Genomic DNA, 14,445 nt, shown 5'->3' with positions numbered 1-14,445 from the left:
ACAAGAGCGAGTCAATCCAGTCCAATGGACCGGCTGGCGTATTCAATAAACAAGACAAAAGGATTAGGCTTGTGGAAACCAAATATTCCAATATCTCTTTCAAAGGCGGATCACACAAGAGCTAGTCAATCCAGTCCAATCGACCGGCTGGCGTATTCAATAAACAAGACAAAAGGATTAGGCTTGTGGAAGCCAAATATCCCAATATCTCTTTCTAATGTGGAGAAACAGGGATCGAGTTGGTTTGACTGTGCTATCAAACGAAACAGTCCCCGTAGTTTGGCAGTTCAGGTCTCTGCAAATACCTCTTGTGGAAACGCTGGACGGGTTTTGTATTGCAACACTCTTGAAAGCGCAGCCGAACCGTCCCCCTCCCCGCCTCTGCTGCCTCGCCCGGGCCCGGCAGGGTTAACGCTCGAGAGGCGGCAGGTAGCGGGGGTGGGCGGGGCGGAGAGGCGGGGCTTGGCGCTCTCCGGGCTCCTTCCCTCCTGCGAGCGCTCCAGCCCGTCAGTCCCGGAGTGGCGCTTGCAGCTATCTGCCTTCCCGCCTCGCCACCTCGGACCAGCTCCCTTCTCGCGGCGGTGCTTGGCCGGGGAGCGCCTCCCTCGCGGGCAGCCTGGATTTGGACCTGCCTCCAGAGTCGCCGCCGCCGCCGCCCGGGAAGCCAATGTGGGGAGACTTGCCGGAGAATCGCGGCTCCCTTCTGCAACTCTAAACCGGTAGGTAACTCAACTCTTCTTCTCCCCTCCTGCGCGCTCTCTCTCTCTTCTTCTGCCTTTAGACCAACGTTGGAGTCCCGTGGCACCTTGAAGACCCACAAAGTTTAATTCTGGGCATAAGCTTTCGTGTGCATGGCCACGGGACTCCAGCGCCGTTCAGTTGCTTCAGACCAACACGGCGACCCAACCTGAATCTGCCCTCTGCTTTAGTTTTGGAAGGCAGTCCGTGGCTCCAGAATTTGGCGATTTCATGCTTATCATGACAGGTGGATCCAGCCAGGAGTGAACTTTTTTTCCCTCCCATAAGAAGCGCCGAGAAAGCACAGTTTTGTTTTTCAATGTTGGGGTACTATTTGCCAGACGCGTTTAAATCCCCACATTGCCCACTCCACGTTCGGCGCTCCTAGCTGACAGTCCGCATAGATGGCCGTGCCTTTTTTCCTTGAATGAACCCAACTTTGCGTCTCTGTTGTTCCGAAGTGGCGTGCAAGCAGAATTATGTACTTGACAGCGAGGCCCACTAAACTCGGTTGTGCTTACTCCCTGGGTAAATGTGCATAAGATCAAATGGGGGGGAGGGAATTATTTAACTGGAGGGGGAGAATTAATTAGAAGGGGGGAAATGTATGCAATTAGAAAATGTAAGGACGCAGGTAAAATGGGACCGTGTTCTTAAAAGCCCTCTTGATTTGTCATTTTTCAAAATTGAAATATTCTTTATTTTTGTAAATAATAAAATTTGTCAATTCTAAAAAGGACCGTAGTGAAAAACCTTTAGATCTACACTGATAGATTCAAAGATAGCTAAATATACATGAATTTATAAAACATGGGAAGAGTTGATAAAGAATAGCACTTTTATAAATGGGAAGGTGTCAACAATGCTGTCCTAAACAGAGTTACACCTAACCAGAGTTATGGGGGTTAGAAAGGTGCAACTCTGCTTGGGATTGCTCTGTTAAAAAGGGACCTGGTGATGTCCTACTAGGAGGTCTGAAAAACAAAAGTTAACCCATATTACAATAAATATCCCAATATCTCTTTCTAATGTGGAGAAACAGGAATTGGTTTCCTGGAGTTAGTTTGATTGTGATATCAAATGAAACAGTTCCCGTATTTTGGTAGTTTAGTTCTCTGCAAATATCTCTTGTGGTAAAACAGGATCAACACAATTAGTCGTCGCTCGGATAAGTAAAACAAACAAAAAAAACACCCTGGAAAAAAATTTCTCCTATTTCCAAATTAGATTTCTCATAATGTGGGGAAACTGGATTTGGATAGAGATAGAGATACCGATTATAGAGAGATTAGGAAATCAATCCAAAATAATTACAGCCTTTTGTTTTTTTGAGAAGTGCATTTTAAGTTTAAGTTTTATTTTAAAAAAAACCTAGGGAATTGAGAATTGGTGTTGTGTTTTTTGTTTTGGTTGGCTTGCTTCCTGGAAACCAAAAAGTTAATTTCAAAAATTAGATTTCAATCATGGCTTTCTTTAAAAAAAAGTCTGCTCGATTGTTTGATGTAATCTTTTGGCATCTGCAACGTGTGGCAGAGGAAGAATCCAACTTTTATTACAAAAGAGAGTAGAGAATTGTTGTAACCTCCAGGCCCTCCATAATGCAATCCCAGACTGTAGAACTGGCATCTGTTCTCTTGTGTGTGCTCAGTCTTCGACCGTGGCCAGTGGAACCGGTGTGAAGGGTGGGTTAAGTTGTCTGGAGGTGGGTGACAGTCATATGGTACCCAACAGAAATAGATCCGCACCCTGATCTGAAGAATACTGTCACTGCGAAGATGCAGGCTTCTGAAGGAAGATCCGAGCTACCTGTGCTAATGAAGAGCACCTCTAGCAAAGGGACAATGAAGTTGGGCCCCCCACCCCACCCCTAGCCTGATTTATCTTGTAAGAAGCTCCGGCTGTCTTCCCATGTCTAACTTTTAGGGGCATTCCGCTGAGAATGGCAAAGCGTGAGTGTTATAAACATGTGTTTGGGGAAAAGAGGATGCTATACAGGTACTTTCATTCGAGAGCCACAATTGGCCGTGCAGACAGTACTGGGTTCGTTGTTGTTTAAAAATTTATTATTATTATTTTCCTTCATTCGCACCCCTCCTTTCTCGCTGATGGGGGACTCAAAGAGGCGTACGTCATCCTGCTTGCCTCCGTTTTGTTGTTACGACAACCTTCTGAGATAAATCCGTCTGAGAGTGAGTGACTGGCCGAAGGTAACCCAGCAAGCTTTCACAGCAGCGTGGGGATTCAGATCTGGGTCTCCCAGATCCTGGTCCGACACTCTCATTATGACGCCACACTGGCTCAAAATGGCCTTCAAGTCTGTGCACCAGGCACTTCTCCAGTAGTCCTCTGAAGTATGGCCAGTGGTTTGTGGGAGCTTCATTCTCTCCTGAGGACACCTGTGGTGCAAAGGAATGGCATGGAACAGGCAATGTGGGGGGTGGGGGAGAGAGAGCTGTACCGAAAAGAAGAAACTGAGACTAGGCCTTATCCTACCCTGGAGTTTTAGGACAGGGTCAACCCATCTCAACAGTGATGGGTCTTGTGGCCTCAGCGGTGCTTTGACTGAGATGTTGCCGCCTGCCGATGGGCACTTCCCCAAGCACTGTAGTAGCAACAGTTTATGCACTGAACACTTTTGCTCACGCTAGCTGCTGCACTTTTACTTTGCATGGCAGAGTTTGGGCCGCGTTAAAGGTGGAAGGACACGGCTCAGTGGTAGAGCATCTCCAGAAGGTCCCAGGTTCAATCCCCAGCATCTCCGGTTAAAACGATCAGGTAGTAGATGATGTGAAAGACTTCTCTGTGAAACCCTGGCGAGCCCTTGCCAGTCAGAGTAGGCAATAGTGACCTTGACGGACCAATAGTGTGGTACTGTATAAAGCAGCATTATCACGCAAAGACTAGCAGATCTGACCTGTGGGGCACCTTCTCCAGTAGACGGCTTTTCCGTGGATTTGGCTGCATGGGTCAGAACTGTTTGTATCCTTTTCTTTGTGGGGTTTAAAACCTGCCACATGGAGGGTCTGCATGACGATGGGGCCACCTTTATAGACATGCGGATGAGGACAACAGCGTTGCTTCACGCCTTAGGTTTAAAAAGTGTGCCTGTCAATCTTTTGCACATGCTGTGTCACTGTGATTGTTGCGTGACTGCAAGCACATGTAATATGTTCCCTTGCAAAGGAGATGGGATTGGCCAGGACCGCCTGGTGGTTACACACCTGGCTGCAGATACAGAGTTATCGCTGTGCAATTGCGTGAAGCAACCCTCTGATCAAAGTAGGCTGTTTGTTAGATGAACATTCCAGATTGGTAGCAATGTTAGTCTGTAGCAGCAAAATAAAACAGGAATCGAGTAGACAAACACAGCTCACTTCATCAGATGCGCTGAAGTGTTTGTTCATGCGTCAGATGGAGTGAGTTACCAAAGCTTGTGTGTGGGTTAAGTGCTGTCAAGTCACTTCCAGTTTATGGTGACCCTGTAAATGAATGTCCTTCCAACTGTCCTGTCATTTGTTCGCAGCCTTGCAAACAGAGGGCCTTTGTGGCTTCCTTGACGGAGTCAATCCATCTCCTGTTGGGTCTTCCTCTTTTCCTGCTACCTTCAGCTTTGCCTACCATGATCGTCTTTTCCAGTGACTCCTGTCTTCTCATAATGCGATCAAAGTACGGTAGCCTCAGTTTAGTCCTTTTAGCTTCTAAACTGGAATAAATGTTGGTAGTTCTTAAGGCGCCACTGGACTCTTGTTTTATTCTGTTGGTTAGATGACAGTCCAGCTTCCCCCCCCCTTTTGTCCTCTCGTTTCCACAAGAAGGACCTTTCTGTATGTTTTTTTTTTTAATTTCTTCACGATGCCAAAATTAATTTCCAAGAAGCATTTGGTAAGAGTGGCAGTCCTAGGGAACGTAATAATAATGCGTAATATTTTCTATAGCGCATTGCAAGCATTCGGTGCCCCTTTTGCACATGTTTATCTTCATAAACTCTTCAGCCGACCTTGATGGTAGGCCTGTAGTTCTCCGATCGGTGTGGATGTGAATGGGCCAGTCCTATCTGGTCCAGGTACTGCCTGGCGCACCTCCTGGCTCTTGCGGATAAGAACAGGCTCCGTTCCAAATAGGTGGAGAAGAGGTGCACGTGCAGTTGTTGAAATGGATCCCGGGGGACAGGGAAGTGCCATGTGTGTTGACCGGCCCACAGTTTGTGAAGTTAGGGCACAGGCCACCCTTAACTAGTGTCTTTCCAGCATGTATATCAGTCTCTGCAAGAGAAGGTAATATATAAAGCAACACACAAACCCTCTTGTTTAGGAGGCCGTGTCCGTCCATCAGTCTCCCCCATATCGTTTGACTGTCAGACAACCAGTCTCTTTCTCCAAGCAGACCAGCGCGTTTGCTCCTAACCTACTAACTGACTGACGTCTGCGCTCGTTCATACCTTACCTACTGACTGACGTCTGCGCTCGTTCATACCAGTATTCATTCGGGTGGGAGCATTCAAATACCATCTGGCTGCCTTCTCCTGAGTTAGACCCTCGGTTGATCAAGGTTGGTATCGTCTTCTCTGAGAGGTAGTGGCTCTCCAGGACCTCATGGCAGAGGGAGGCCTTTCTCATCGCCTGTTACCTGCTCTGCCACCGAGCTTCAGCCTCCCCTCAATGATCCACTGTTTGTTTACTTTATTTATATCCCGCCCTTCTCTTTGAATGGGGACCCAAAGCATCTTACGTTGTTCCCCTCTCCTCCGTTTTATCCTCACAACAACCCTGTGAGGTAGTTTAGGTTGAGAGTGTGTGTCGGGCCCAAGGTCACCCAGCAAGCTTCCATGGCGGAGTGGGGATTTGAACCTGGGTCTCACAGGTCCTAGTCTGGCACTCTGACCGGTAAACCATGCTCGGTCTGTAGTGACTTCTAGGGAGTCTAAGATGTCATTCCCGAGCACTCTTACGTGGATATACCTACCAGGAAGACAGTCCCATTGCGTTCAGTGACACTTCTGAAGTAAACAGGTTTGGCATTATGCAACTGATTGGCAGTTCAATTCTGTCCTTGAGTTAAGACTGAAGTAATTCTGCATTAGGATTGCAACTTTAGAATCGGATGTGGCTCTGGGAAACCTGGCGTCCCTCCCAGTTTCTGCTGTGGATTCCTGGGAGGCCTTGGGCACCTCGCGATCTTGTCTGTAAAATAGGCATAGTAATGACTCAAAGGTTTGCTTTAATGGGAGACACAAGGGGGAAAAAATGGGAAAGCTAATTTACGCATTAAATATGATACGTTGGTTACTGTCCTTTGATTCTATCTTCTCACTAACGGCTGCAATTTAGCAATAATAATGTAGAGTTTCCCCGGTGCCTTGCAAGAATTTAAAAAGCTTTGCATGCGTTCGCTTGCTAATCTTGCAACGGCTCTGGAAGGGAGGTTGTTGTCATGATCCTTACGTTGTAACTGAGGGCGTAAAGGCTCGTAGACTGTCCCCAGAGTTGATAGATAGGGCAGGATTTCCCGAGTTCACACTCTGAGCTGCTACACCACAGTTTGGTATTAAACTGATATATTAGAGTCAAACTATACCTAATGTGGAACAAATTTAGAGTCCCGTGGCACCTTTAAGACCAACAAAGGTTTATTCAAGGTATGAGCTTTCGTGTGCATGCACACGAAAGCTCCTACCTTGAATAAACCTTTGTTGGTCTTAAAGGTGACACTGGACTCTAAATTTGGTCTACTGCTTCAGACCAACATGGCTGACCCCCTGGATCTATACCTAATGTGGTACCTATGATCAAGACCCTTTGCTGCTTTCCAGCCCTCAGTGGGGAGGAAACGTCTTCCTTCTGTGTTAATCACACTGGTGAAGGATGGACAGAAGGAAATACTTCTTTAAACAGAGAGTGATTAAAATGTGGAATTCACGGCCAGAGGATGTTGTGATGGCCACAGGCACAGACAGCTTTAAAAGGGGATTAGATAGGTCCATCAGTGGCTACTAGCCATGGTGACTGAGTGGAACCCCCGCATTCAGAGGCACTAAAACCTCTGAATCTCAGAGCCAGGAGGCAACAAAGCCTTTATTGCCTTCTTGTTGGCCATCCAGAGGAAGTGGTTGACCACTGTGTGAAACAGGATGCTGGACTATATGGACCACTGGTCTGATCTAGCAGGGTTCTTCTTATGTTCTTATCAGGGAAGGCCTCAGTCTCCATGCCCTGTTGTTGGCCCGCCAGAGGAACTGCTTGGCCACTGTGTGAAACAGGATGCTGGACTATATGGACCACTGGTCTGATCTAGCAGGGCTCTTCTTATGTTCTTATCAGGGAAGGCCTTGGCCTCTATGCCCTGTTGTTGGCCGTCCAGAGGAACTGGATGGAACTGGACTAGATGGACCATTGGTCTGATCCAGCAGGGCTCTTCTCACATTCTTTAAAAGAACAAATGCAGTTTGGAAATTTTAGGGGCTATTTTTATTAAAAATGTTGAACATTCGTTAGGAAATCAATGACGTGTTTGCAGACAAGGAAGGCACACTGGCATTACCAAAAAAAGTGTCTTCCCTGTTATGATAAAGAGAGACACCTTATAAGCACTGGGTTGTTGCGGGGATAAAATGGAGGAGAGGAGAAAGACGTTGTAAGTTGTTTTGGATCCTTATTGGGGAGGAAAGCAGGGTATAAATATCTAAATAAGTAAATAGATCTGCCGGTCTGCACTTCCGGGCATGTTGGTGCAATATTCCATGTTGTGGGTACCCAACTTAGTGAAAGTGAGGGCTTCACCTCCGCATTCATAATATATACTTGCTCCATCCCCCTTCTCTTTTTACTAACTGTTTTCTTCTGACCCAACCCACATTGCAAAGGTTTTGACAGAATATGTTTATCCGTGATCTTGAGACTGGATTTTTCGGTAAAGTGAATGGTGGGGGATTTTGCCGAATAACCATGCAGAAGAAATCAGTTCGGCCGTTGAGCCCAATAAGTGTTATGGGTTTAACAGGACTGATTGAGACCAGTTCTTAGAAGTTGGCATGCTCACAGTGTGGGCTATCCAGAGTTCAGCAGTAAGCCAAACGTTGTCAGTAATTGCTTTGCTGTATGCCGAACGGGCACCTGAACTCTTGCAGTCAGTAGGGTCTGAGCTGCATGCTGGGCTAGCGAACAATTCATTGCGCAAATTCTTCAGCGTATACCAAATGCTGTACAGATTCATTCAGCACAGGTTCTGAGTGTGCCCATTTGGTCATGCACTTGGTCCCTTGGATGTTCATTTAAAAGTAATGCACAGGGTACTTTAAGTATAAGCAAAAGACAGGATCTTGCCCAAAGAAGTTGATAACCTGGTTCTTTATGTATGTTGGGTGGGGGAAGTACATAGGCTTAATTTCAGTTGGGCGAGAAGAGGTCGCTGCTAATACACGATGGGATGAGGTTGGTGGTTTTCATTCTGGGGGAGCATGATGAAAGTATGTAGGGAATGCGGCAACCAGCCAAGAGAGCTGTAACCGTGTGATGAACGTGAAGGGTCTGAAGCAATTGTTGAAACATTTTGCTGTTTAGCCGGAAGGGAGCAAGAGAAACGTTCAGCCGTGTCCACTCAGACCCATTAACTGGTGCTGTTAGAACGTTTCTTCTGTGACAGACCTACTAACAATGTATGGAGCACATTTTCCGTGGAGCTTGCCTAGAAGACCTTCCTGGATGGATTGTGTCCCGTTAATCTGCCTCCCATTCTGGCATCTTTTACAGCATCCGATATTCATCTCCTGAGACAACCACGTTATCTTACCTCATAGTAAAGCTTTGTCTCTTAGTTGTGTACTAGGTAAAGGTCTCCCGTGCTCGAAAGCCAGTCGAATCCGACTCTAGGGTTGCGGTGCGCATCTCCTTTTCCAAGCCAAAGAGCCAGTGCTGTCCAAAGACGTTTCTGTGGTCATGTGGCTAGCATGACTAGACGCCAAGGCGCATGGAACGCTGTTACCTTCCTACCAAAGCAGTACCTATTTATCCACTTGCAATTTCTCGCTTTCGAACTGCTAGGCTGGCAGAAGCTGGGACCAGAGACGGGAGCTCACTCCATCATGCGGCACTCAGGTTTCAAACTGCTGAACTACCGACCTTCCGGTCTGCAGTTCAGCGTCTTAACCACTTGAGCCACTGCAGCCCCTTCTAGTTGTATACTACCTGAGACCTTTTCTGATGCACCATAAACTCCCTCCCTCCCTCCTCTGACCTACAGGTCCTGAGTAGTCTCAATCAATCCCAGCTAGCAATAAAAGGACGAAAGAAAGAATTCAAGCTACAGAGGATAGGCTATACCATATTAGAGAAGATGTTCTGTCATAAGCTTCCCGTACTCTTATGGCCTGAAGAAGGAATTTAGCATGGAATCCATTAAAAATTTAGTAACTCAAATATCTAGGGGAAGCTTGTTTTGCTGGCACATAAGCGGCTTGATCCATTTCTCTCTAGCCTTCTTATACCATGGACATTCAAATAAAACATGCTTCACATTTTCTGTGGTCCCTAAACCACAATTGCAATATGCCTCTGAAAACATTGTATCTAATATATGGCCAATGCCATCGGAAATCACAGGCAGGGCACTGTAAACCTGTGTTCACAGTCAGAAAGAACTTTTGCTTTTAGCACCTCTATTTCCTTAAAGAGTAATTGCATCTCACAGCAATCCTTCTGTCACCCAGTGCCCCCCACCGATCTTCTGAGAAAGACAGGCCAGTCTCCAAAGCCCAAAGGTGGCCTTCTCTAAGGGTCCCTCAAATACTTGTTCCTCAATTTAAGGGCAATCACTTGGCATTGATTTTTTTTTTAATTTCTCATCCAAACACAAAGTTCAACAGGACTATGAAGAGATTGAAGATTTTTAAAAAATGAATCAGTCTCTGAAGATTTTTAAAAAATGAATCAGTCTCTCATGGTTAAACCTGAGACCTTCTGTATGTCAAACATATGCTCTGCCATTGAGTCACAGCCTCTCCGTGGCTGGGGACGAAAAGTACCTATTGCAAAAAAAAAAAAAAGGCCCAGTGCTTTTTTGATGAGGATCTGCAGGAAAGGAGGCAATTTCTCCTCTAGCATTTATTTGTTGCATCAGTACTCCAGTTTGGTGTAATGGTTAAGAGCATCAGACTCTAATCTGGAGAGCCGGGTTTGATTCCCCAGTCCTCCACTTGAAGCCACCTGGGTGACCTTGGGTCAGTCACAGTTCTTTCAGCTCAAAAAACCACAAAAAGAGCTAGAGTTTCAGGCTGCCAGACAATCTTTGGATCTCCTGGCTATCCTACATCCACTGCCACATGATAATAATGATTTATTCCACTTTACTTCCATGCAGGGCCCCATGCGTGCTTAGGACCAGCAAGACTGTTTTATCATGCAGATTTTAAGGAATGGTTGGCTTAAAGGATGCGGAAAAGAGGGCACACTGACGGTTTTCTGGGAGGCAGCTTTGGGGTAACCAAAGAGAATGGGCAGAACAGACGGCTTTCTGATGGCTGAGCATAACCAGTGAAAGATTGAAGGTCATCAGGAGATATATATCAGGGAAGTAAGGTCAGAAAGGTAGGGGCGGGCAGGGCCACAAAGAATTTGTGCCTAATGCAGAAGGGGATGGGAGCAATGCTCCCTCTAAGCTGTGGAGTCTTGTGAGCAAAAATTCTGCTTTGTGACCTACTGGCATTAAAGTTGTGAGCGAGCGATTTGGCCACTGCGTACATTAGTTTGCTCTGGAGCCATCCTTCCTGAGCTTCTTATGTTCTTATCAGGGAAGGCCTTGGCCTCTATGCCCTGTTGTTGGCCGTCAGAGGAACTGGATGGAACTGGACTAGATGGACCATTGGTCTGATCCAGCAGGGCTCTTCTCACATTCTTTAAAAGAACAAATGCAGTTTGGAAATTTTAGGGGCTATTTTTATTAAAAATATTGAACATTCGTTAGGAAATCAATGACGTGTTTGCAGACAAGGAAGGCACACTGGCATTACCAAAAAAAGTGTCTTCCCTGTTATGATAAAGAGAGACACCTTATAAGCACTGGGTTGTTGCGGGGATAAAATGGAGGAGAGGAGAAAGACGTTGTAAGTTGTTTTGGATCCTTATTGGGGAGGAAAGCAGGGTATGAATATCTAAATAAGTAAATAGATCTGCCGGTCTGCACTTCCGGGCATGTTGGTGCAATATTCCATGTTGTGGGTACCCAACTTAGTGAAAGTGAGGGCTTCACCTCCGCATTCATAATATATACTTGCTCCATCCCCCTTCTCTTTTTACTAACTGTTTTCTTCTGACCCAACCCACATTGCAAAGGTTTTGACAGAATATGTTTATCCGTGATCTTGAGACTGGATTTTTCGGTAAAATGAATGGTGGGGGATTTTGCCGAATAACCATGCAGAAGAAATCAGTTCGGCCGTTGAGCCCAATAAGTGTTATGGGTTTAACAGGACTGATTGAGACCAGTTCTTAGAAGTTGGCATGCTCACAGTGTGGGCTATCCAGAGTTCAGCAGTAAGCCAAACGTTGTCAGTAATTGCTTTGCTGTATGCCGAACGGGCACCTGAACTCTTGCAGTCAGTAGGGTCTGAGCTGCATGCTGGGCTAGCGAACAATTCATTGCGCAAATTCTTCAGCGTATACCAAATGCTGTACAGATTCATTCAGCACAGGTTCTGAGTGTGCCCATTTGGTCATGCACTTGGTCCCTTGGATGTTCATTTAAAAGTAATGCACAGGGTACTTTAAGTATAAGCAAAAGACAGGATCTTGCCCAAAGAAGTTGATAACCTGGTTCTTTATGTATGTTGGGTGGGGGAAGTACATAGGCTTAATTTCAGTTGGGCGAGAAGAGGTCGCTGCTAATACACGATGGGATGAGGTTGGTGGTTTTCATTCTGGGGGAGCATGATGAAAGTATGTAGGGAATGCGGCAACCAGCCAAGAGAGCTGTAACCGTGTGATGAACGTGAAGGGTCTGAAGCAATTGTTGAAACATTTTGCTGTTTAGCCGGAAGGGAGCAAGAGAAACGTTCAGCCGTGTCCACTCAGACCCATTAACTGGTGCTGTTAGAACGTTTCTTCTGTGACAGACCTACTAACAATGTATGGAGCACATTTTCCGTGGAGCTTGCCTAGAAGACCTTCCTGGATGGATTGTGTCCCGTTAATCTGCCTCCCATTCTGGCATCTTTTACAGCATCCGATATTCATCTCCTGAGACAACCACGTTATCTTACCTCATAGTAAAGATTTGTCTCTTAGTTGTGTACTAGGTAAAGGTCTCCCGTGCTCGAAAGCCAGTCGAATCCGACTCTAGGGTTGCGGTGCTCATCTCCTTTTCCAAGCCAAAGAGCCAGTGCTGTCCAAAGACGTTTCTGTGGTCATGTGGCTAGCATGACTAGACGCCAAGGCGCATGGAACGCTGTTACCTTCCTACCAAAGCAGTACCTATTTATCCACTTGCAATTTCTCGCTTTCGAACTGCTAGGCTGGCAGAAGCTGGGACCAGAGACGGGAGCTCACTCCATCATGCGGCACTCCGGTTTCAAACGCCCCTTCTAGTTGTATACTACCTGAGACCTTTTCTGATGCACCATAAACTCCCTCCCTCCCTCCTCTGACCTACAGGTCCTGAGTAGTCTCAATCAATCCCAGCTAGCAATAAAAGGACGAAAGAAAGAATTCAAGCTACAGAGGATAGGCTATACCATATTAGAGAAGATGTTCTGTCATAAGCTTCCCGTACTCTTATGGCCTGAAGAAGGAATTTAGCATGGAATCCATTAAAAATTTAGTAACTCAAATATCTAGGGGAAGCTTGTTTTGCTGGCACATAAGCGGCTTGATCCATTTCTCTCTAGCCTTCTTATACCATGGACATTCAAATAAAACATGCTTCACATTTTCTGTGGTCCCTAAACCACAATTGCAATATGCCTCTGAAAACATTGTATCTAATATATGGCCAATGCCATCGGAAATCACAGACAGGGCACTGTAAACCTGTGTTCACAGTCAGAAAGAACTTTTGCTTTTAGCACCTCTATTTCCTTAAAGAGTAATTGCATCTTACAGCAATCCTTCTGTCACCCAGTGCCCCCCACCGATCTTCTGAGAAAGACAGGCCAGTCTCCAGAGCCCAAAGGTGGCCTTCTCTAAGGGGCCCTCAAATACTTGTTCCTCAATTTAAGGGCAATCACTTGGCATTGATTTTTTTTTTAATTTCTCATCCAAACACAAAGTTCAACAGGGCTATGAAGAGATTGAAGATTTTTAAAAAATGGATCAGTGTCTCATGGTTAAACCTGAGACCTTCTGTATGTCAAACATATGCTCTGCCATTGAGTCACAGCCTCTCCGTGGCTGGGGACGAAAAGTACCTATTGCAAAAAAAAAAAAAAGGCCCAGTGCTTTTTTGATGAGGATCTGCAGGAAAGGAGGCAATTTCTCCTCTAGCATTTATTTGTTGCATCAGTACTCCAGTTTGGTGTAATGGTTAAGAGCATCAGACTCTAATCTGGAGAGCCGGGTTTGATTCCCCAGTCCTCCACTTGAAGCCACCTGGGTGACCTTGGGTCAGTCACAGTTCTTTCAGCTCAAAAAGCCACAAAAAGACCTAGAGTTTCAGGCTGCCAGACAATCTTTGGATCTCCTGGCTATCCTACATCCACTGCCACATGATAATAATTATTATTTATTCCACTTTACTTCCATGCAGGGCCCCATGTGTGCTTAGGACCAGCAAGACTGTTTTATCATGCAGATTTTAAGGAATGGTTGGCTTAAAGGATGCGGAAAAGAGGGCACACTGACGGTTTTCTGGGAGGCAGCTTTGGGGTAACCAAAGAGAATGGGCAGAACAGACGGCTTTCTGATGGCTGAGCATAACCAGTGAAAGATTGAAGGTCATCAGGAGATATATATCAGGGAAGTAAGGTCAGAAAGGTAGGGGCGGGCAGGGCCACAAAGAATTTGTGCCTAATGCAGAAGGGGATGGGAGCAATGCTCCCTCTAAGCTGTGGAGTCTTGTGAGCAAAAATTCTGCTTTGTGACCTACTGGCATTACAGTTGTGAGCGAGCGATTTGGCTACTGCATAAATTAGTTTGCTCTGGAGCCATCCTTCCTGAGCTAAGACTAAAATGTGTGAGCTGGAGGCTCAAAAACCGTGAGCTAGCTCACACTAACTCAGTTTAGAGGGAACACTGGATGGGAGGCTCTGCTGGTGGACTTCCTGATGGCGCCTGGGTTTTGGCCACTGTGTGACACCGAATGCTGGACTGGATGGGCCATTGGTCTGCTCCAACATGGCTTTTCTTACGTTCTCAAGCCAGTTTTAGGTTTTGAGGGAAGTGTTGCTTTACTTGCATGCCAGGAAGGGTGGGTTTTTTGTTGGCGGACTTCTAGACAGACGTAAGAGGACTGAAGGGTGGCAAAGAAAGGTCAGAGAGAGAAGAAGAAAGGTGCAGTCAAACTGACTCTGTGGATTTACTTTCACCCCCAATTGTCGTTTTAATCCTCAAGAATGGCTTTACAAGGAAAAGTACACGGTGATATTGTGTGAGGTTGACAACTTGGGAGACTTCAGAGAAAAGTGAAAACTGTGGTCTGGCACATACTTAATGTAAGGTCGGAAGTCATTATAACCTGGGATCAGGGTACAACATTTACCCATGAATTGACTGAATGCAACTTCTT

General features: G+C 46.0%; 1 protein-coding gene across 1 annotated transcript in view; it reads left to right on the top strand.

Moving 5' to 3' along the window:
* Positions 1–526: 526 nt before the first annotated feature.
* SP6 (Sp6 transcription factor) overlaps positions 527–14,445 on the top strand; it is a 41,438-nt gene continuing 27,519 nt past the window's right edge. The window contains exon 1 of the mRNA XM_015412444.1: positions 527–719. The gene's annotated coding sequence lies outside the window, so the exon portion shown is untranslated. The remainder of the gene's footprint in view (positions 720–14,445) is intronic.

Source organism: Gekko japonicus, unplaced genomic scaffold, assembly GCF_001447785.1.
Source record: "Gekko japonicus isolate JY-2015 unplaced genomic scaffold, Gekko_japonicus_V1.1 scaffold8, whole genome shotgun sequence".
In the NCBI taxonomy this organism is placed as follows: domain Eukaryota; kingdom Metazoa; phylum Chordata; class Lepidosauria; order Squamata; family Gekkonidae; genus Gekko; species Gekko japonicus.
Note: the sequence above shows the minus strand (reverse complement) of the source record. Positions and strands in the feature narration are given on the sequence as shown.